Source organism: Protopterus annectens, chromosome 13.part0, assembly GCF_019279795.1.
Source record: "Protopterus annectens isolate FY-2018-M chromosome 13.part0, PAN1.0, whole genome shotgun sequence".
Lineage (NCBI taxonomy): Eukaryota > Metazoa > Chordata > Ceratodontiformes > Protopteridae > Protopterus > Protopterus annectens.
Genome location: NC_056747.1, coordinates 1,189,465,052 through 1,189,486,295, shown reverse-complemented (window position 1 = coordinate 1,189,486,295; position 21,244 = coordinate 1,189,465,052). Strand labels below are relative to the sequence as shown.

General features: G+C 39.2%; 1 protein-coding gene across 1 annotated transcript in view; it reads right to left on the bottom strand.

The window, feature by feature from the left end:
- Positions 1-21,244, bottom strand: part of LOC122788034 (parathyroid hormone/parathyroid hormone-related peptide receptor-like) — a 916,427-nt gene that overhangs the window by 618,130 nt on the left and 277,053 nt on the right. The window lies entirely within an intron of this gene.

The window sequence follows — 21,244 nt, the reverse complement described above, 5'->3', positions numbered from 1 at the left end:
AGAGAGAGAAAGATTGAGGGAGAGAGAGAATTCACTTGTTTAACAGTACAGAAATAAAATTCTCAGTGAAAATAATGCTCCAGTTACAATCACCAGGAAGTCTATACTTCCCAGGAGATTTAGCAGAAAATTGGAAGTTGTGCTCCCAGAAATTAAACTTATTCCTTCCTTGCAGGGGAACAAAGAAGCCTTTAAGGATACAACAATCTATAGGTCAGCGTGTCACTCAACTAGATGTGAGGGGATTTTGGCTCATAAAGTTAAAACAAATTCCAAACTGTGAACATTTAATACAACATTAGAAAGATAAAGATTTCTTAGATTTCAAGTTGGAGTTGCATTGGTATCAGATGTGTTACAAAGAGTCATTGTATAGGTAATTAAAGACTTGTAAAGTACTGCAAACATAAATGATGATTTATTAGTTCAGTGTTAGATGCAGGAATAGTAATGATTAAGAGACTGATAAAGCTGCAAAATAGATTAAGACTGTATCATTTCAATTTAAATAAGAGTACATGAAAAAGAAGAAAGATATGTCCGAAATATATATGGTTCATACTGTACCATCATAGAGACTGATGCCTGATACAGAAAATCAATTCTACAAGTGCCTAAGTCAGAAGAAAAACAGGCTCTCAGAGGTTTACAGGAATAATGCAGTGTCTTGCCAAGTTTATACCTGATATTTCTAAGGCATCTATGCCTCTAGAAAAGCTGTTACAGCAAGATGCAGCCTACGAATGCATCTATGAACAAAAAGGATGATGGAATATTTAAGAAACTAGTTATAGAAAGCCTTTTCAGTGGCATAGCGGGAGAAAGCTCTGCCTATGGTGCAGCCGAACTGAGTTCAGTTACAGCTTGAGCAACTGATGGAGCAGCAGCATGCCTTTTCTGAGTGGGAGGGCACTTACTGATATGATCCCTAAGGGGAGGTGTGGTCCAAAGAGAGGAGAAGTCCTCAGGCACAATCCAGTGTGGAAAGCGAAGAAAGGAAGTGGATAGGGCATAAACAACTCCTCCCCCAGATTGAAGCACAGATTGAGCTTAGCTCCCAGGGCACCCTTACAATCCACAAGACAGGCCTACACAATACTGCAGCAAGTCCAGGGGGTAGGAGAATAGCTGGGAGACCTGGCATGGAGGTAAAGATGAGGTCCAACGGGACCAAAACAAATAGTTACAGAAGCACCAGCATTAAAGTACTCTGATGTAAATAAGTTAGCTATGTAGTAGGCAAATGTTTGTCACAAATGGAGTATAAGCAGGGGTATAAAAACAGGCAGCCAACACCATTACATCAGTTTTTCTTGCCACAAATGTCAGGAGCCCCCCAATAGGGAGTTAAGTTATGGTAGGGGAAAACACCACCAGTAAAAAGTAAATACCAATACCAATACCCCTGAAAAGGGGGGAGGGTAGTAAAAGGCATGGAGAGTTTAGAGAGAGAGAGAGAGAGAGAGAGAGAGAGAAAGATAGAGAAAAACTAGGGGGCTGGAGGGAGGGAAACCAGGACTGCAACAGTGAATACACTCGAACATCTACATTTGTGGTAAGTGTACACAACTGTATTCGTATTTCACTGTTGCAGTCATCACACTTGGGTAGATTCCCAAAGCTGAAGAAGGGTGGAGGCAGTCACGAAGAGTTAGGGCTGGCTAGAATGCCTTGCAGGACTGCTGTTGCAAAACCTGCCCTGGATTTGGAAAAGATAGGCAGGTGGTAATGCTTGGTGAAGGTGTGAACAGAACTCCAGGTAGCAGCTTCCAGGAGGGCCCTGGTAGGGACTCCCTTGAGGAATGCTGTAGAGGTAGAAGTTGCCCTGTGAAATGCGTTCTGACCCCCTGAGGGGTTGGTTTCTCATGGTGCTTGTAGCAGAAATGGATGCAATGTGCTATCCATTTGGAATCTGTTTGCTTTGAAATGGTCTTGCCCTCTGCCCCTGTTGCAAAGCTGACTAGTAACTGGTCAGACTTTCTGAAGGGCTTAGTCCTATCAAGGTAGAATCTGAGCTGTCTGTGCACATCCAAGCAGTGCAGGATCCTTTCCCCTTTATTTTGAGGATTAGGGAAGAAGGTAGGAAAGTGAATGGATTGATTGAGAGCCACACTGGACACCACTTTAGGCATAAAGGAAGGGTTAGTCCTGAGGGAAACCCTGTCTGCATGGAAAATAATGAAGGGTTCCACAGCCATAAGTGCTTGTAGCTAAGACACTCTTCTAGATGAAGTGATGGCCAGAAGCAAGGCTGTTTTCCAAGAGAGGAATTTTAGCTCTGCTGATGCTGCAGGCTCAAACGGGGGTAGCATGAGCTTTTCCAGTACAAAGGTAAGGTTCCAAGCAGGGGTGGGTGCTCTTCTTGGTGGCCTTACATTGTTTGCCCTTCTCAGGAACTGTTTGATAAGAGGGTGAGAGAAGAGAGGTGGCTCAGTGTTGTAATGAGCTGAAATGGCAGAGGCATGGATCTTAATGGAGGAGAAGGATAGGCCTCTCTGGAGTAGATCTGCTAAGTAATCCAGGATTAAAGGCAGGGAGGGCAGGGTTGTGTCATCTCCTTTAGACTGAATCCAGGAGCAGTATCTTTTCCACTTATCAGCATAGGATTTCCTTGTACTGGGTCTTCTGGCTTCAAGGATGACATCCAGCACCTGCTTGCTTAGGCTGGTTACTGGGGGGGGGGAATTCAAGGAATAAGCCAGGCTGCAAGATTTAGGGTTTGCAGTTGCGGATGCAAGATCCATCCCCCTGCTGAGAGAGCAGGGTTGGGTTCTGGTGTAGGTGCCAGGGTGGCACCGGTGACAAGTTTCGCAGGAGTGGGTACCAGTGTTGGTGAGGCCAGTCTGGGGCAATTGGAATTGTCCTTGGTCTGTCCTGTCTTATCTTGAGCAATACTCTTGAGAGGAGGGGCAGAGGGGGGAAAGGCATTAATTGAGAGATTTACCCACTGGAAGGATAGGGCATCCACTTTCCAGGCCCTGCTGTGAGGTGTCCTGGTGCAGAATCTGCTGAGCTGGTGATTGTACAGGGAGGCAAAGAGATCCACCTCTGGGGTCCCCCATTTATGAATCAGAAGGCTGAAGGTTCTGGGCTCTAGTTGCGACTCATGTGGGCCTAGGAGATTTCTGCTTGAATCATCTGCCAGTGAGTTTTGTCTGCCTGGCAGGAATTGAGCTTGCAGATGGACCTGCATGTCCAAGATCTTGCTCCACAGGGCCATGACTAGCCTGCAGAATGTGTAAGAGTGGGTTCCCCCTTGCTTGTTGATGTACCACATAACTGTGGTATTGTCTGTTTTTATCAGCAGGTGTCCTGGAGAGAGAAGGGATGTGAAAGCTGTCAGAGCGTACTGCACAGCTAGCATTTCTTTCTGGTTGATGTGCAGATGCATTTGATTTGGGCTCCAGTGGCCCTGAATGCACTTGCCATTAATGTGTGCACCCCAGGCATAGTCTGATGCATCTGTGGTTAGGGTCTGGGTAGCTTGGGGGTTGGGTAAAGGGCAGTCCCTTGTTGAGGTTGCACCAAAGGAACTCTGTCCTTAGACAGGGTATTATGGGAATGACAGTTTCTAGGCCCTGAGAATGTTGGCACCAAAGACTTTTTAAGCACCACTGAAATGTCCTCATATTCAGTCTGGCATATGGAATTAGCAGGATGCATGAGGCCATGAACCCTAGGGCCTGCAGGATTTTCCTTGCAGACAGCTGGGTTCTGGTGGCCATTTGAGTAAAATAGCCTGTCAGATAAGCTTGTTTTTCTGGAGTGAGGAATGCCATCTGGGATGCTGTGTCCAAGCTTGCTCCCAGGAATACAATCTTTTGACTCAGGACTAGTTTTTATTTCTTTTCATTGATGGTGTACCCCAGGGAGATCTGAAGGTTCTTTTTACAAATGTCAGGTGCTGCAACAGCATTTCCTGACTGTCTGCCTGAATCAGGCAGTCATCCAAGTATGGGTAAATTTGAATATTTCTCTCTATGCAGTAAGCAATGGCTGGGGCCAAGCATTTTGTGAATACTCTGGAAGCCGTGGATAAGCCAAAGGGAAGTGCAGAGAAATGAAAATGCATAGATATTGCTCTGAAGTGTAGACATTTTCTGCATGACTCCCTCATAGGGATGTGCATCTAGGTTTCTTTCAAGTCTAGGGTGACTAACCAGGCATCCTTGGCTAGCATAGGTAGAAGCTGCTGCAGGGTGAGCATTTTGAATTTTGGTACCACCAGGAAGGTGGTGAGAATGGAAAGATCCAGGATTGGGCGCCAAGTGCCCTATTTTCTGGGTACCAGGAAAAGTGTGGAATAGAACCCTTGACCTATCTGTTCCACAGGAACAAGTTGAATTGCCATTATAGAGGGCAGGGATTGGACTTGGTTTTGAGCCTCTGCCCACTGGTTTAGAGGGAGGTCTGGGAACCCTTTTGGGGTTGGCAGTGAGTGGAAGTAAAATTTGTACCCCTGGGATACAATGTTGAGGACCTATTGGTCTTTGGTGATGGGAATCCAGTTTTTTGCATGAAGGGCAGGTTTTCCTCCTAGGGGCACAAGCAGTTGGGCAGAGGAGGGGAGTGGAGTTGAGCAGTCATTGGGAAGTCTTTCCAAAAGGGGGTGGTTTAGCACTCCCTGTTTTAGAGGTGGAGGCACTCCAGTGCTTAGATCTCTGCATACCCTGAGACTGTAGTCTGGGTGGTCTGTTTCCCCTGGGTCTAGTTTGAGATGGCCTTGAGGGGGCTGGAAAGGACCAATGTTTCGAGGGACAATGCCTACTGAATCTAGGAGGCTGTACTTGCAGGAATTCTTTGACTGTCTGCATAGATTTAGCTTTTTCTTCCATCTTTTTAAAAACCTCTTCTGCTTTGGTGCCAAACAGATTGTCCTTGTTCAAAGGAGTGTCTAGTAACTTGGATTTGACATGATCTGGCAAGGTCTGCTTCTTAAGCCAAGCATGCCTTCCCAGTACAGAACCAGTGACTGCTGCCCTGCAAGATGCTTCTAGGGCATCAAAGCCACACTGCAGTGTATGCTTGCTGACTTGGTTTGCAGAATGCATAAGCTCTTGCAATTCTTTATTTTCAGCACAGTCTGTAAAGGTAGCTATTTTCTGCTTAACAAGTTCCATAATATGTTGTTGGTACTTCAGCATGTGAAACTGACAATTCAAAGCCCTAATGGCAGGAGTTGCAGAGCTATATACTTTCTTACCCCATCTGTCCAAAGCTCAGGAATCCCTGTCCGAAGGGGTGGGATTCTTAGCTGTAGTTGCCTTGATACCCTTAGCCCCTGGGAAATGATCTCTGGGTCAACAGTAGGATTTTTGAAAAGAAATTTGTGAGCGTCAGGTACTCTGTAGTACCTGTCTGGTTTCCTAGGGCAGGGGTTAAAGTATCAGGAGTAAGACTGGATTCCATAAAGACATCATTAACAATTTCCAGGACTGGTGGTATTGCTAAAGGCCTGTATTGTGGCAAGTCTAGAAATTCTCTGAGTCTCTTTTTGGACTGAGGATAATCTTGGCATTCCCAGTGGAAATGCTCTCTTAAAGTATGTAAGGTTTCACCAAAAGAAAAATCCTCAGGAGGAGAGGCAGAGGGAATGGATTCCTCTGCATGAGAATCCTCATAAGCAGATGAGGGCATGTCTTCATAATAAGAAACCTCAGAGTTGTCGGACTCTTGGTCTGTTGAAGCTGCTGGGGACTGGTCTCTTTTTCTCATATCAGGGGAAGGCTGACTTCCCCTAATAAGCAAAATAAGGTCTTCTGCTATTCTAAGCATTTTATTTTGTGGCAAGGGAGCTGCATGCACTTTGGTTGTTGGTTTTCTAGGCGTAGCGCGTACTCTTGGCCTTAGAAACTCGGTAGTTTTAGACAGAACTGAAGTAGTTGGTTTGTGTCAAACATCGGTAGTGTGAAGAACCTCCTCAGAAGCCGGTGCCTGCTCAGTGGCTCCGGACCCATCCAAGGTAGAGACATCCACCGGTTCCATAGTCAAAGAAGAGTCTCGCAGCATACCGGACTCCAAATAGGTCATGGTAGAGGCCTGCGAATCCCCTGAAGTGGGCATCAGGGGCTGCGAAAGCACCTCACTGAGTACCGGTGAACTGGTGACTAGCTTAATGGAAGTGTCGTTGGCAGCTTTGAACCTGTGCAGTCTGTCTCTGTCTTTATCCTTACTTTTTTTTGGAAAATTGGTAGTGGGATGGCTTACCAAAGTCATTTTGGAATACGGAGATCGAAAGTATTTAGCGAAAATAAGGGCCCAATGACGAATGGTTCGGGCATTGAACAAGACAGAAAACTGACAGTGAGGTACGTCGTGGTCTGGGCCTAAACAGGTGACGCAGTAAGAATGAAAATCTCAGTGTGGTATTTGCTTTCCACAGGCAAGACAATTATTAACTTTTTCTGAGATCGGTTAGAGCAAGAAAAAAGGATCCCCAACAAGGTACTTAGCTTTAAAAGACTTCAAGATGACTCAATTTGTAAACGAAAACTCAGGTAGCGGTCGACCGGCACTTGCGAACTGCTTCTGCTTCAGGCTCCTCGGCAATAAAGACTGATGTAATGGTGTCGGCTGCCTGTTTTTATACCCCTGATGACCTGATGTCAGTCCTGGAGCGACAGCAACCGACACAGAAATACTAAGTCTCTGGTATTCTGAGGGCTACCTGCAGGCAGATAACCCCAAGTGTGATGACTACAACAGTGAAACACGAAGAACATCAGCTTCATAGTAGAACACTCTACTAACTAAGATCACAGAGAAGTAGTGACATCCTCTCAGAGACACACATAGGCACACAGATAGAAACACCTGTGCTTGCACTTGTTTGCATGCACACACAATACAGACAATGAGCACCATATTGACCACTGTTGCAGTAGCCTTAGTTATGTGGGTTATATCCCGCATAGGATATAAAGCTGGTCAGCTTATAAAGCTTCAGGGCATCTTCCATGCACCTAAACCATCAGTTAGCTCAAGCTGAGCTGAGATGACTAAAAAACAGGTTTTGGTGTCAAGCCCCGCAGAGCTTTCCTGCTAGCAAAGTGTATGCTCCTCTGAGGCTTTAATGAATCGATAGTCAGCTTGTACTGTTCATTTGCTGGGCAGATAAGTTCTTTTTCCTTTGGGGGTCATATTCTATTTAAAAAAAATGTTTGTTTATTAATACTTTCCTGTTCAGAAAGGTTATTTTAAAGCTAGGAGTTTGTGTTCTGATGGATTGTCATGAGACTGTATTGTACTTTTAAACAAGAACGCTCCTTTTTTCCTGTCCATTTAAAAGTTGTTTAAAGCAATTAAAACCATTTTTTCTGTGTAGAACTTTGTTTATTTTATTTGTTGCTTTTTACTGTATTTTTGTTTGAAAAAAGTGATGTTTAAAAACTTTTAAATTTTACCTGCTTTGCTGCCTGTCTTCCCCTGGGAAAAAAGGCACCATTTTCAGCCTGAACATGGAACAAACTGCCAGTCCCACACATACCTCTCAACTATCCAGATTTTAACAGAATGCTCAGATTTGTGTCTCATGTTTTTGGTCTGTTCTTCATAAAATGTGTTGTTTTCTGGCAAATCATTGAGAACTGAAGTCACTAAATATTGACATACATCTGAGTTTCAGAAATGCATGCTGACACAAATCCTGTTATTGCAGCTACCTTCTAAGTTGATAAGAACAATATTTAAAATCTGTCTATATTTGTCAACCTTTATCCCCCTATTATTTTAGGTTTTGTCCATATTTCTTGCACTAAGAGGTTGAGAGGCATGGTCCCACAGTCAGTCCTTATTCTAGTCACAAAAGATAAAGTTACTCAAACAGCATTTTCCACCACAGCTTGATAACAATTTGCCTCAGTCGCAGGTGGGTGACTTTACTGTGGCCATTTCTTGTACCTCAGACCACTCATCTTTTGCCTCAGACTTTTCTGGTGCAGCATGTACAGCCACTATGGATCAAGAACGAGCCATGTCCTCCATGACATTTGGGGGTCCCCTCAATGGGCAAGGGGAAGCCACTCATCCGTCCTGGGAGAAAACACAGGGAAGGCTTCCCTGTTTTATAATTATGTTGTGCCCATCTCTGGGGAAGTTGCTTCTGCCATTAATAACACTGTTGACCACATTTTCCCTGTGAAAAATAAACAGAAAACTAAACATGCATCTACTCCTCCTCAAATTATCTTAGACAGAACTACTTTAAAAGGTCTGGCTCAGGGTTTAATTCAGGCTACTGTTCCTTTCTATAAAGTATTTTCTGGTAAAGAAAGAGGGATATCTGTTTTCCTGAAGAGATTCAATATTCTAAACCTGGACAGGAAGGTGAAAGGGCAGATACAGGGTTTTCTCCTCAGATTTCTCATTCAGATTTAGAGAAGAGTTCAATTTCTGATTCTTCTTGTGGATGTTTCTCTTTCTCTGAGACTATTTCCAGAATGTGCAAGTGTTTTTAGTTGGAAAAGTCTGAGTTTTTACAGAACAAATTTCCAGAACCTTCACCCATTCATCCATTTCTGTCAGCTTTGAGGAATGTGTGTATTACTGCCTGCAATTTTTCTGACAGTCAGCCAGCTGCCCCTAAAAAGCAGAGATGCTGTATAAAGTTCCTCAGTATTTATGTATTTATACACTCTTCCTAAACATAACCCAGCAGTTATGGCTTTAGTTAATCCTAATGCCAAGTATTTAGTTAATTTCCATCCTACTTTTTCTGATAAGGATGGTAAAACTATTGATAAGTATGGGAAAAAAAAAGTGTATACTTCGGCAACTTTGATTTTCATAATTTTAAATTGTCAGGCTCACATGTTTTAGCTTGTTCTGACTAACTGGGAAAAGTATGACTAAGTGGGAAGGTATGAAGAATGCTTTGCCTACAGTTTCTTCTTGTAAGGAACAAGCTGTTTTAAAAAAATAGTTTCCTCAGTTGTACCAGTCACTACTTATTATTTGTAGTGTGTGTATGACTCAGTTGAAATGTCTTCCAGCTCTATAGCCACTGTTACCGTTTTGAGGAGGTTTACCTAGCTGCATTCTCAGAACCTCCCAGATGATGTTAAAAATGATATTTTAAATTCTCCTTTGGATAGAGACTTAGTTTTTGGCCCCTCTGGTGCACAGGTGATCAAAAAGTGTGACAAAAGGGGTAAGTTGATTAAGGGAATCTAAGATTTTTTTAGACCACATTTTCCACATTTTAAAAGGGATTCTATAATCTCTCATCTAATTTTTATAAAAACAAAATGAACAGTCTCCACAAAATGCAGATAAACAGATGTTTAAGAAGAAATGTCGCCTTCCACAACCAAGGACTGTCCGACAAGTCAGAATGACTGTTTAAGGTACATTGTCACTCCACAAAACACACACACACCCTTGAAAGTCCTATTTCCTTTTCAGAAAGTCTGAATTTCCACTTTTCTATTTGGTAACAGACAGTTTTAGACAAATGTGCCCTAAAGATCTTTAATCAACTTTATAGATGACAGTGGGAGGAAATTCCTCCTTTCCAGGAGGTAATAGGTTCATAGGTTCATAGATTAGTACTAAGCTAACTGCCCATGCGAGCCACTTTAAGCCTAGCCAATTATCCCTTGTGAGACTCAAACCCTGCATCTTGTGTTTGTAAGGCAAACACCTTAACCATTAGGCCACCCTCCCAACCCTTATCCACTAGACTAGTCCTTCATCACATGCTATCCCAGGGGTTGACATGACCGGTTCCTCCTTCCCAGGTGGGGAAGATTTTTATTAAAGGATGTTTTTAGTGCCAAAGAAAGAAAGTGCTTGGAGACTAGTTCTGGATCTTTCTTTCCTAAACCCATTTGTGACGTGCCTAAATCCAAAATGATGAAGCAAACAAACACACAAACAGTTGCCAAGCACCCCAAAATAAACTTGTAACCCAACCATGCGTGCAAAATACACAAACCAAGGAAACAAACTGGTTTAAAAAGATTCCAAATAGCCATGAAGCAGTTGAAGAACTTTATCACACACAAGTAAAATAACTTCCAAACTCAAACTTGTTTAACACTCAAGAGTAATAATGTGCATTTTTTCATCTATTCCTGCTACAGACTTCATCAGAACTAATCCTACATTGAGCTAATTCCATTTAAGAACATGCCATTCATAAATAATTCACTTTCCTAAGCAATTAATTAAATGAATTATTGGTTCTTTAAAAGATAGAGCCCTCAAACGACAATGTACAAGTTTATAACAAATAAAAACAAAAAGTAAAACGTAAACATATATTATCTTGTTGTATGACTAAATACATAGTTGTTAAAATAACTTAACACAAATTAAAACAATTCAATAAAATACATTCAAATAAAATGTATTTCATAAAGTAAAGTCTTATAAATTTACATTCGAAGTTTAAAGGTTGGCAGTTATCATTTTCAACACTGGGATGATAGCTATGTTTTCATTAAGACGGGGGGGGGGGGTTGCATTTAATTTTAGCTGCCAGAATAATTCTCTGTATTCTAATCTTGTCTCCCAACATCTCCCCCAGGATCAGGGTTAATCTGTACAACAATCCCAAATTTAAACTTTTTAAAATGGACAATAACAAGGAATTATTAAAAAAATTGTTTTTATTATCCAATTTATGCTCAGAAATCCTCTTTTTCAAAAACCTTTCAGGCTTAACCATATAAAAACTATGGCAAATAAAACATTTTGTAATATATATACCACTCTTTTTGAGCAGCAGTTACCAGGTTTTAAATTAATGATAATTTCATTGTTAATCCCAACGGTTAAAGTGTCACTTTCCAAAATATCAGAACATTGTGTGCCATGCCTACATTTTTTTCTGCCTCTCCCAATGATCTTAAACATACGGGAAACATCTTTTTAATAACACTTTTCACGTTTTGTTCCATTTTATGAATAAGTCAAGGTGTTTCCCCAATTATAGATAGAACTTGACTGTTGATCTTAAAAATACTCCAATTGTTCTTAATAATTTTTTGACATCTTCTGAATCTGTGGTGTACTGTAAGATTAACTCTCTTTCAAAGCCCTTGGAATCCAATAGATTCCTCTCACTTGGTTATATGGCTAAATTGATAGGGACACCTAAAAGCAATTTGTACTTATTACTGCATTTTCAGGTGACATCATTAACTATATTTCTGTTTGTAACTAATTTTTCAGGGTACCCTCTATCTAAAAAATTTTTTTGACTAATTTTTTTTCATTTCATTTAAGAAAAATATTCTTGTTGAAACTATACATGCCACTCTACTGACCCCTTATCAAACTATTTTAACTGAAAAGGGGTGATGCTAAATGTAGGTATTCTGAAAGTTTTTGAGCAAAAAAACATTGTCACTGTGGCTCATCTCTGTGTCTAAATAATTGATTCTATCTTTTGTGTAATGGTATGTAAATTTTAACAATGGGGTTGAATGACTCAGAAAGTCAATAAAATCCACCTCCTCTTACAGACCATTCTATAAAATAAATATATTCCCAAAAAGATCTAAGGCATATTCTACTATATCAGAAGTAAACACACAATCCAATTCCCAACTTTTTAAAACCAAATTAGCCTAAGTCTGTGCACATGCTCCACCCTTGGCTACTCCTCTAATTTGCCTGTAGATTTCAACTTTGAAAAAAATAAACTTATAGTCTAAAACCAACTCCATCCAATCCAAGACTAAGTTAATATCATTGCTCTTTAAAAACTAATTCAGTTTTTGGCATTCAAATATTATAATTTTAGTTCATCCTAGTATTCCAAATTTGTTTTATATCTTGTTTGTAGTATGGTGTGTGCATTTTATTGTTTTGGTTACTAATCTATGAACTGAGACAGTCTCTCAAAGTATGCAAGATATTGCCAATAAATACAGATCCAGATATTGTTGTCATATCTAACAGTGATATGGAGTACAAAAGCCAGAAATTCAAAAAACGTGTGAGTGACTGAGAAATGTGACCGGTAAAATCCAACCAACACTACAATCTAATAGGCAAGTGAAGAGAACCATCCAAACAGTGAAAAGCACCATAGAATCGAGCAAAAGGAAAATTTATGAGGATTGCTATCTCTCTCTTTTGGAATATAGGAATAAGAACTACATTGCATGGTCTCATTGTAGCCATTTTCACTTGTTAAGGGGCAGAAGCTTCATAAGCAAATCACCTACTTTAATTACATTATTGATGTCTGAAAAATCAAATTAATATAAAGGAAATATTAGAAATAAATATGCAAGGACAGAAATACTATTATGATTGGAACTGCAGGAGACTACAAGGTTTACATACTGGAGACAAAATAATAATACAAAGGGTATGGGAATGTTTTCAGCCTTAAGCTGAAAGTACATGTAATGCATGGGGAAGACTTCAGCTTGAAGTTGAAATTGTTGTTAAAAGCAGATAAACCAAGATAAGTTGGTGTTTCTAGGAAAATAAAAAGCTCTACAGAAGTAATCGGACATTTGTATAAGACAAATACATAATTCAAGGAAGAGCAATGGGAATTTTCATAATTAGTATTCTCATAGGAAAGTAGAAATTCTGAGAACTATGATTGCCAAGACTTGCAGAGAAGTGTCCTGTTTCTATGTAAAACAGATGAGCTCTCCCAAAAGGAAGATTAAAGTGATTTTGTCATAAATTCCCAACCTTACAATATCAGGCTACATCAGCATGTAAAGTGCTGAACAACACTTTCACAGCATTTGGAAATATATGTCACGTCTGATTTTGCTAGTGGAAAAGCTTTTTGTATTAGTGCTTTCACTATGATCATGTCGCTGAGCTTATAGTTAAACTTTAATCTCAGTTACATCATGGTAACGAAAGTGAAACGCGTAGTCATAGACTTTAATGGGCACAGTGCTGCACATCTGCAAAGGTGCTCCTACTAACGCCTATGGATGGAGAGCTCTGTCAGTGCTGCACATCTGCACAGGTGCTCCTACTAACGCCTATGGATGGAGAGCTCTGTCAGTTTTGTACATCTGCTCCTACTAACGCCTATGGATGGAGAGCTCTGTCAGTGCTGCACATCTGCACAGGTGCTCCTACTAAAGCCTATGGATGGAGAGCTCTGTCTGCCTACAGTGGTTCAGAATGGACCACACTAAATTTATTTGGGCTACAGTTTAATAAAAAGTTTACAAAACCTTTTATATAAAAAAAATGTCCAAATAAATACTAAATTAGAACAACACAAATGCACTTAACTCACTAAATGCTTTGATGCACCCATGATCAAGAACAAATCACTGTGTGTCCAGAGTAACCAATCATCTCAAATATTACAGATAACATATGAACAATTTAAGAGTTATGCATGTCATTATGGACTGAAACTTGCATTTATTAAAATTTCTTTTACGTGCCTTCAAAAGAAAATCCCATGATGTGCTTAGTGTGGTGTTAACAATAGAAAGAAAATAAAAAGTTGTAAAGAATCCCCATCCTATTACCTGAAGGCCATACTGATACATGTCAACAAAGAACTAGAAAATGTAAAGTGGAGTAGAAGTTTAAGATTACTACAGATAACAAAGGAAACTACAAATATGTATTTTGTTTTGTAAGGAAATTAAGGAATAATGTTCAGCAATGCAATGAGCACTCATCCATGATAATATCTCAAAATGTCAGTCCCAAGGATATAATTAATATATTAGCAACAAATTTAGTGCTAACTTTACTCCGCCTACCCACAGTGTTGCCCCCATTATCCCGACAATTTAATCACCCAAAAACTGCTTTGAAACAAGTCTCAGAATTTCAGTCAAAGGCTAAAAATAATGTTACGATGAGACCAAACAATATGTTGTGCTGCATTCTCATCAGAGACAAGCAGGCAATATCCAAGCCACTACTTAAACTGCTCCACCTCAGCTAACCCACAGGGTTTGTCCCTGATGATTCAAGAACAACCACTGTGATTCTCCTTTCAAGGGAGGTCCCTCTATGGACCAGGGTAATCATAGGTCCATCTGTCTCATTAGCCGTATATGCAAAGCCATAGAATCTGTCCTAGCAGAACTCATTAATGTGGACATGGGCAACTTACCTGAGCTAGACCCCAGTCAGTTTGGTTTTGTGAAGGGAAGATTGTGCATCTTGAACCAAGTAAGCTTTTGTGGAAAGGTTACAGAGGCTGTGGATAATGGTCAGTCAGTGAATAATGCTTATCCTGACTTGCCCAAAGCATCTGACAATATCTCCCATGCTGGATTTATTGAAAAAATTAGATAAACTTAATGCAAAACCTCATGTCATTTGTATGGATTACAAGCTGGTTATCCAAGAGATCCCAAGTTGTGAAAGTTGCTGCCATCCATCCTGAATGTAAAATTTTAACTAGTTTTACATCAAAGGGTGCAGTGCTAGTCTCTCCTTATTTCAACATTTATTTTGCAGATGTTCAAGCCATCACCACAGATATGTGGATGGCCAAGTTTGTTCATGACTGCAAGCTGGGCACTATTATCCAGTCATCCACTGATACTAAACAGTACTGAAAATGATCACAAGTTAAATGAAAAAAAAGCAGAGTACAACAGCACTCACAAAAAAACTGTCCCTGCCTCCTAAGTTATAAATGATATTCCTCTTCACACAAACACAATCATAAGAGACTTGGATACTTATGTGGACAACTCTCCCAATCATTTAATCATCATGTATTCGCCATAACCAGAAAATAATTCCATCTGTCCCAGTTAATTTCTACGGGAATATTCTCAAGATGCAAGAATGGCATTATACTGCTATACTCTTCCCTTAACCGACCCACCACAGAAATCAATGCCCCCTTTGGTATGTACAAATCCAAGCATGCTGCTGAACTAGAAAAGTTCCAAAGATATCTAACCAAGAAAATTAATGACATTAAAACCTTCAACTATACCTACATATTACCATAAACCACTATATACTCAGTAGCTTACCAATTACTCCAAGGTGACCTAGTCTTGCTTTTTGAGCTTTGGAAAACCCAGTCCTATTTGATTTCCTACTTCTTCACAAAATCAGTAATACTACAAACAGCCAAACTGGGGATCGAAATCTACACCAACAAACAAACAAGACTCATCAAAGGGACAGACTTCTAACTCAGCTTATTCCCAGTTTATGGAATAAGTTACCATGACAAGTCAAACAAAGTATTACCTTGGCTACCTTTATAGTTAGTCCTGACGATTGGAAGGATATACACAAATTTATGCCAGGGTTAGTATGTATGGCTGTCTCATTTTAGGTGTTCAAAATGCATGGAAAAAAAATTAAGTTTGTATATCTATAGGTGTATATGATAAGGCATCATATGACCCCTGTGATTGCCTTCCTATTACTGTTCTTTTGTTAAGGCTGACAAGTAATACAGAGGATTAAGGCATAAACAATTAACCAGCTACTTCCTGTACTCCAGGGTTTGATTTGCTGAGCCTCTATTTGCCTACTGTGTGACTCTTTACAAGTCACTTAACCAACAGTGTTCTTGGAACATCCCCTGAAAAGCGATGCTTGTGCCCAGTGGACTTATTTGGCTAACAAATAAATAAATAAAAAATAAAGTTAATAAAATATAATGCAACACAATGCATGCTAACCCGTAGGATATATGTGTGTGTGTGTGTGTGTGTGTGTGTGTGTGTGTGTGTGTGTGTGTGTGTGTGTGTGTGTGTGTGTGTGTGTGTGTGTGTGTGTGTGTGTGTGTGTGTGTGTGTGTGTGTGTGTGTGTGTGTGTGTGTGTGTGTATCTGTGTGTGTGTGTGTGTGCGCCTGTGTGTGCGTCTGTGTGTGTGTGTGTGTGTGTGTGTGTGTGTGTGTGTGTGTGTGTGTGTGTGTTTGTGCCTGTAATGCATGTATGCCTGCGTGCATGTGCTTATGCTAATGCCTGGTTCAGAGAATCTGCATGGCATGTGATTCATATTTATTTTAGAAAGGCATATTGATTAAAAACCTTCTGAAGATTAGAAGCATATGCACAATATTTATGTTATAAGCTGAGCATTCTGACAAATGTTCAGACATTCCATAGTTAGACACTTGATGACAAACAGTAATGCACTTTACTCAAAAAAGTTTGCTTAACTACAGCTTGGCCCTCCTTGCTCAGAGCAAAGAAGGCAAACAGCTGATCCAACCTTCTGAACTCACTCACCCTCTCCTTTTTAGATCAGAGTTGACAATGCTCATCAAGGATATGAAGAACCCCCCTCCCCCTGGACTATGCCAGCAGAAAGAAAACACGGAGTTGAGGTGAGGGGATTGCTAGCCTTTTGTTTAGGATTCCCCTATTTTTTCTCTTTGCCTATATTCTGATACCAATCCTTGGTAGGGAAGGCAATTTCTAACCTGCAGTCCAAATAAATTCTTGGTGTCTTACCATTCTGTTACCTTTCCCTCTCTAGTTATTTGCTCCCAATATCTTGGTCCCTTTGCCAGTTTTCTACAATAAGTTTGAGTCCCCTCTTGCCTATTGTCTGTATCCCTAATTGCAGTCATCCCTATCAGAAGCATTTCCTTTCTTCATTCCCATGTTGACTTAGTTCTATACTTTCTGCTACTTTATGAATATACTGTTCTGTATGACTATTGTTATTCTCGTTAAAGGTCTGCATCCAAAATCCCAGTCTCCCCTTGTTTCTTGAGCATCCCTGTTTCATCACAAGCCCTTTCTACTCTGAATTATAGGTTTCAGCTTGTGCCATATATAGGAGCCTTAACTGTGTAGCTTTGAAATACCCCTTCAAATCAAGTAATCCCAATCCGCCTTGTTTTATTGGAAGAATTAGCTTACCCCACTTGACTCTTGCCGTCTTCCCCTCCCAGATAAAATCCTTCTCTTTATTAATTACTATCCACAACTTCTCCGCTGGTTGAAAAAAATATTCCTGACCTGTGTATAAGACTAAAGGGACTAAAAACATTTTAACTGCTTGTATCTTACTATCCATATCCCTATAACAGAACTTCTATTTTCTCAGTTTTTGTATTATCTTTTGTTTAGTCTCTTCCCACATATACTTAGCTGCTACACCAGAATCATTTTTAATCCATACTGCTAAACATTTCATTTTATCATGTCCCCATAAATATGAACATTGTTACCCTAATTTGTGTGTGGGTACATAATTTACCACTATTGCCCTTGTTTTAGCTTCAATCATTTTATATCCCAAAAAGATATGAAATGGTTTCAAAATGTTTCACAACACTGTAATGTCCTTTTCTGGTTTCAACAGGTATAAAATAATATAATCTGTAAATACAGCCAACTTTTCTTGACTACCATACCAATTATATCCTTGAACTTCTGAGTCTCTTATTTTATTCACCAATGGTTCTAAATATAATGCAAATAACAAAGGGGAAAGAGGACCCCCTGCCTGGTTCCTATGATCAAAGAGGAACACACCCACTTTAATTTTCACCTCCAATCCTTCAAATATCCTCTTAATAAACCTTATAATTTTTGGGGAATGCAAATGCATCCATTGCCCTACTCATAAAGTCCCAGCTTATTCTGTCAAATGCTATCTCTGCATTGAGACCCACCAGCAATACATTTTTTTCTTGCATTGTGCTTCCATATGGATCATCAATGTTTTGTTAATGTTGTCAAATGTTCGTCTCCCCTCCACAAAACCACATTGATCGATATCTACCAATTCTGGCATCATTTTTGCATTTCCTTTAACCATTATAGACATAAAGACTTTATAATCATGGTTTAGTATTGAAATGGGCCTGTATGAAGCTGTATTTGATAGATCTTTACCCTGTTTAGGTACTACAGCCATCTCTGCTTTCTTCTAGGATGTTGGTACTTCTTCTCCTCCTTAAATATTGTTAAACAAAACCTTCTAGATCTTTATCAGTTTTTTCCCTCCTAGCTTCCAGACTCCACAGGAATACCATCTACTCCTGGAAACTTTCCTATAGATTGGTTATAAATCACCATTTTTATTTGATCTCCTCCTATTCTAACTGTTAGTAATTGAGCCTCATCTACCTCTAACCTTGGCTTATTTAATTTCTCCACAAACATTTTCATCTGTACCTTTTCTTAATTTCCACATTACTCATTTTTATACAGACTTTCATAGAATTTCTGACATATTTCTAATATCTGTACAGGATCTCATGTTATCTTCCTTGTTATAGGCTCCCTAAGCTTGGCAACAGCCCTTTGTACTTTCTGTTGCCGGAGTCATTGTGCTAAAAGTTTTTCCGCTCTAGAATTATTATCAAAAACAGTTGCTTAACAGCAGTCTTTCTAAACTCATGCATATTATCAAGGTAATCCCTTAGTTTCTATTTAGCATTCTGCAGTTGCTCCTCTTTTCTTGTTCTGTGAGACTCCCCCTATTCTGCAATACTTTAACATCTGTCAGTCCTCTAAATAATTATTGTTACTTCTTAACCATATCTCCCTTTCTTTTATTTCAGCCCTATTTTTAAACTGCACTTTAATTTTATCCCATTCTCTAGCATACCTCTCAATCTGGAAACATCAAAAATCTGAACAGAGGCCCATGAAAAGTAGGTACAACTGACCAAAAATGTGTATGCTGATTAACATAAAATTTGCATACATAATTATGTAACCCCATCCAGTCCAGTGGAATCATGGGATGTCAACATTCAAATGCAAATTGAAATATAACCAGAACAATAGTGATTCATTTACATTAACATTTGAACTTGTAAAAAACTAACAATTTCCTTTTATAAAAATATAATTAACTGCTACACTTATATACAATTAAAATAACACAATTTGTGGAAAAAAATCAAATGAAGTCTAACAACTACTAAACTGGTACAAAATTTAAACAAATACAAATTAAATAAGCTCTAAGTACTAAACACATATAAAACGAAAGTAAAATAAATACAAATCAAATTTTTGTAAGAAACAACATCAAATAAAAAATAAACAAGGAAGACAAAGCAGAACATCACAAAAAATGAATAAAATGCATATGAAAATAAATTATTACAGTAATTAGCAGGTACACATTGTGGAATAAATAAAAATCTTGGCACCCTAATATCATGCTCCACTCTTCCTTCTTGGCATAGCAAAAAAAAATTTGCCCTTCTCCAGTTCGGCTATAGAACTACTGCTCTGGTAATTCCCTTTCCCAAACACGTCAACATATATGATACACACACACATGCGCGCGCGCGCGTGCACACACACACACACACACACACACACACACACACACACACACACACACACACACACACACACACGCTCATTCACAGTCACCATGATACCGTTTCACATTTCTATAATGTGCCTAGATTTACATAGGGCATAGAAATGTGTCTGACACTGTCAAAAAACAATATAAACATCAATGCGACTTAGCCTACACCTGAAAAATATAACAGCTGCGAAAGTTTGACATTTAAGTCTATGGCAGTGCAGCAACAACACTCTCAGTAACATACATATTTATTTAACTTCAGTACAACTGCGATATAAGAGGTATTCAATTTATTTGGCCGAATAATAACAATAACAATAATAATAATGTGGAACAAATACAGAAAATCAGGGATGGTTTAGTAATACTCTAATTCATTTAGAAAGTTAACAGATCAACATATTTTGTATCATCTTGCATTTTCTTAAGAATAAGAGGTAAGAGATCCTAATGCTCATCACTGACTGTGACTGACTATAAGCCTCGGTGATTTTACTTACCAGTAAATAAAAAAAATTACAAAGGAGACTGAGAAGTTCTACAAAAACAGGGCAAGTCTGAAATAAAAAAACCAGCAACCCATCAGCACTCAGCAGTGAAAATAAACTGTGAAGCAAAAGTCTTCAGCAAACTAACAAGCTTCACCCTTTCCCTTTCTGTTTTGCACAATGTCACATAGACTTGTCTCCTGCTTGTCCTTCTAGATTGCAGAGAAAGTAGCTATTTGTGATGTGCGACCGTTAACTGCACAATCTGAGCTGATCTGAAGTCTGAAGATAAATAAAACCTTTTGCCAAATAGAATAGAAAGAAACCAAAACAAAATTGGCATGTCACACTTGTGAAGTGTATCATCCAGTGACTTCAATCCCCAATGATTCTCCGGAAAACAACTTCATTAGGAACAGACCAAAAATATTAGGCAAATATCTGGACACTCTGCAAAAATCAGTTAAGAAGTACAGCATCTCAACTTTCCATTATAAAATGTCCCACTTTAAGTCACACTTCTTGATTGTCAAGACTTCTACCTTGTATTTTTGGTCTGAACCTCATAAAGTTTGCAGTATTCTAGCAAATCACCCAGGACTAAAGTAACTAAATGATGACAACTATCCAACTTTCACACTATATGCTTCAGAAAATGCATGTTGATGCAAAACCCACCACTCCAACAACTGAAGTCTGCAAATAACAATAGTCAAAATATGTCCCTCATCTAGTGCCTTTGCCCACCCCAAATCCAAATTTTTTGGCTTTGTCTAGACTCTAGAGTATGCTGGGGGTGTTCGAAAATGTGACGATCTTATAAAACAGCAATCCCATCACAAAGTTTCAAATTCAAAATTATTACTTATAAAAAAAGGACAATTCTACCCAGTGAATGTAATGTTTCATCTTGTCTGGATCACTAAAAATTTAGAGCATTTTGCGATAATATGACTTCAAACAAATACAAGTGTCTGTTAAAAGTATTTTAGGAAACAACTCTGCTTAAGGTTGTCCAGGCAAAAAAGCATTCCAATCAGTGGCGTAGCTAGAGTTTGTCCCACCCGGGGCTGTCTTTGAGTTTGCTGTCCTCCCCCTCACAAAATCATGGTCAAATGGGCTCCCCCCCCATATACAGCCCTCCCCCTGCAGCTATTCCAGTATCACATTACTTGGCTATTTCTCCCATTTGCCAAAAACACTGTAATGTGCATACTGCTTTATGCTTTACTTCTACAATGATTATTTGGATTTAATTTAAATCTTTTATTTTAAATACTGATAGACATCTGCTAAACAAAGCAATACAGTCTTATAATGAAAACATACTTAGCATTAAAACTTCTCTGCCCTTGAAAGTCACATTTATTGAAACAGCATTGAAACCCACACTGAAAGAACATGCATCTGGCCAGTGGTGGATAAAGTTTATCTTTGGGCTGTTTTTAAATCATAAGCCCCTTACACACGTATTTAGGACTATGCAAACATACATGTTCTTTGATTCACCTTCCTGATTGTATTAAATTAT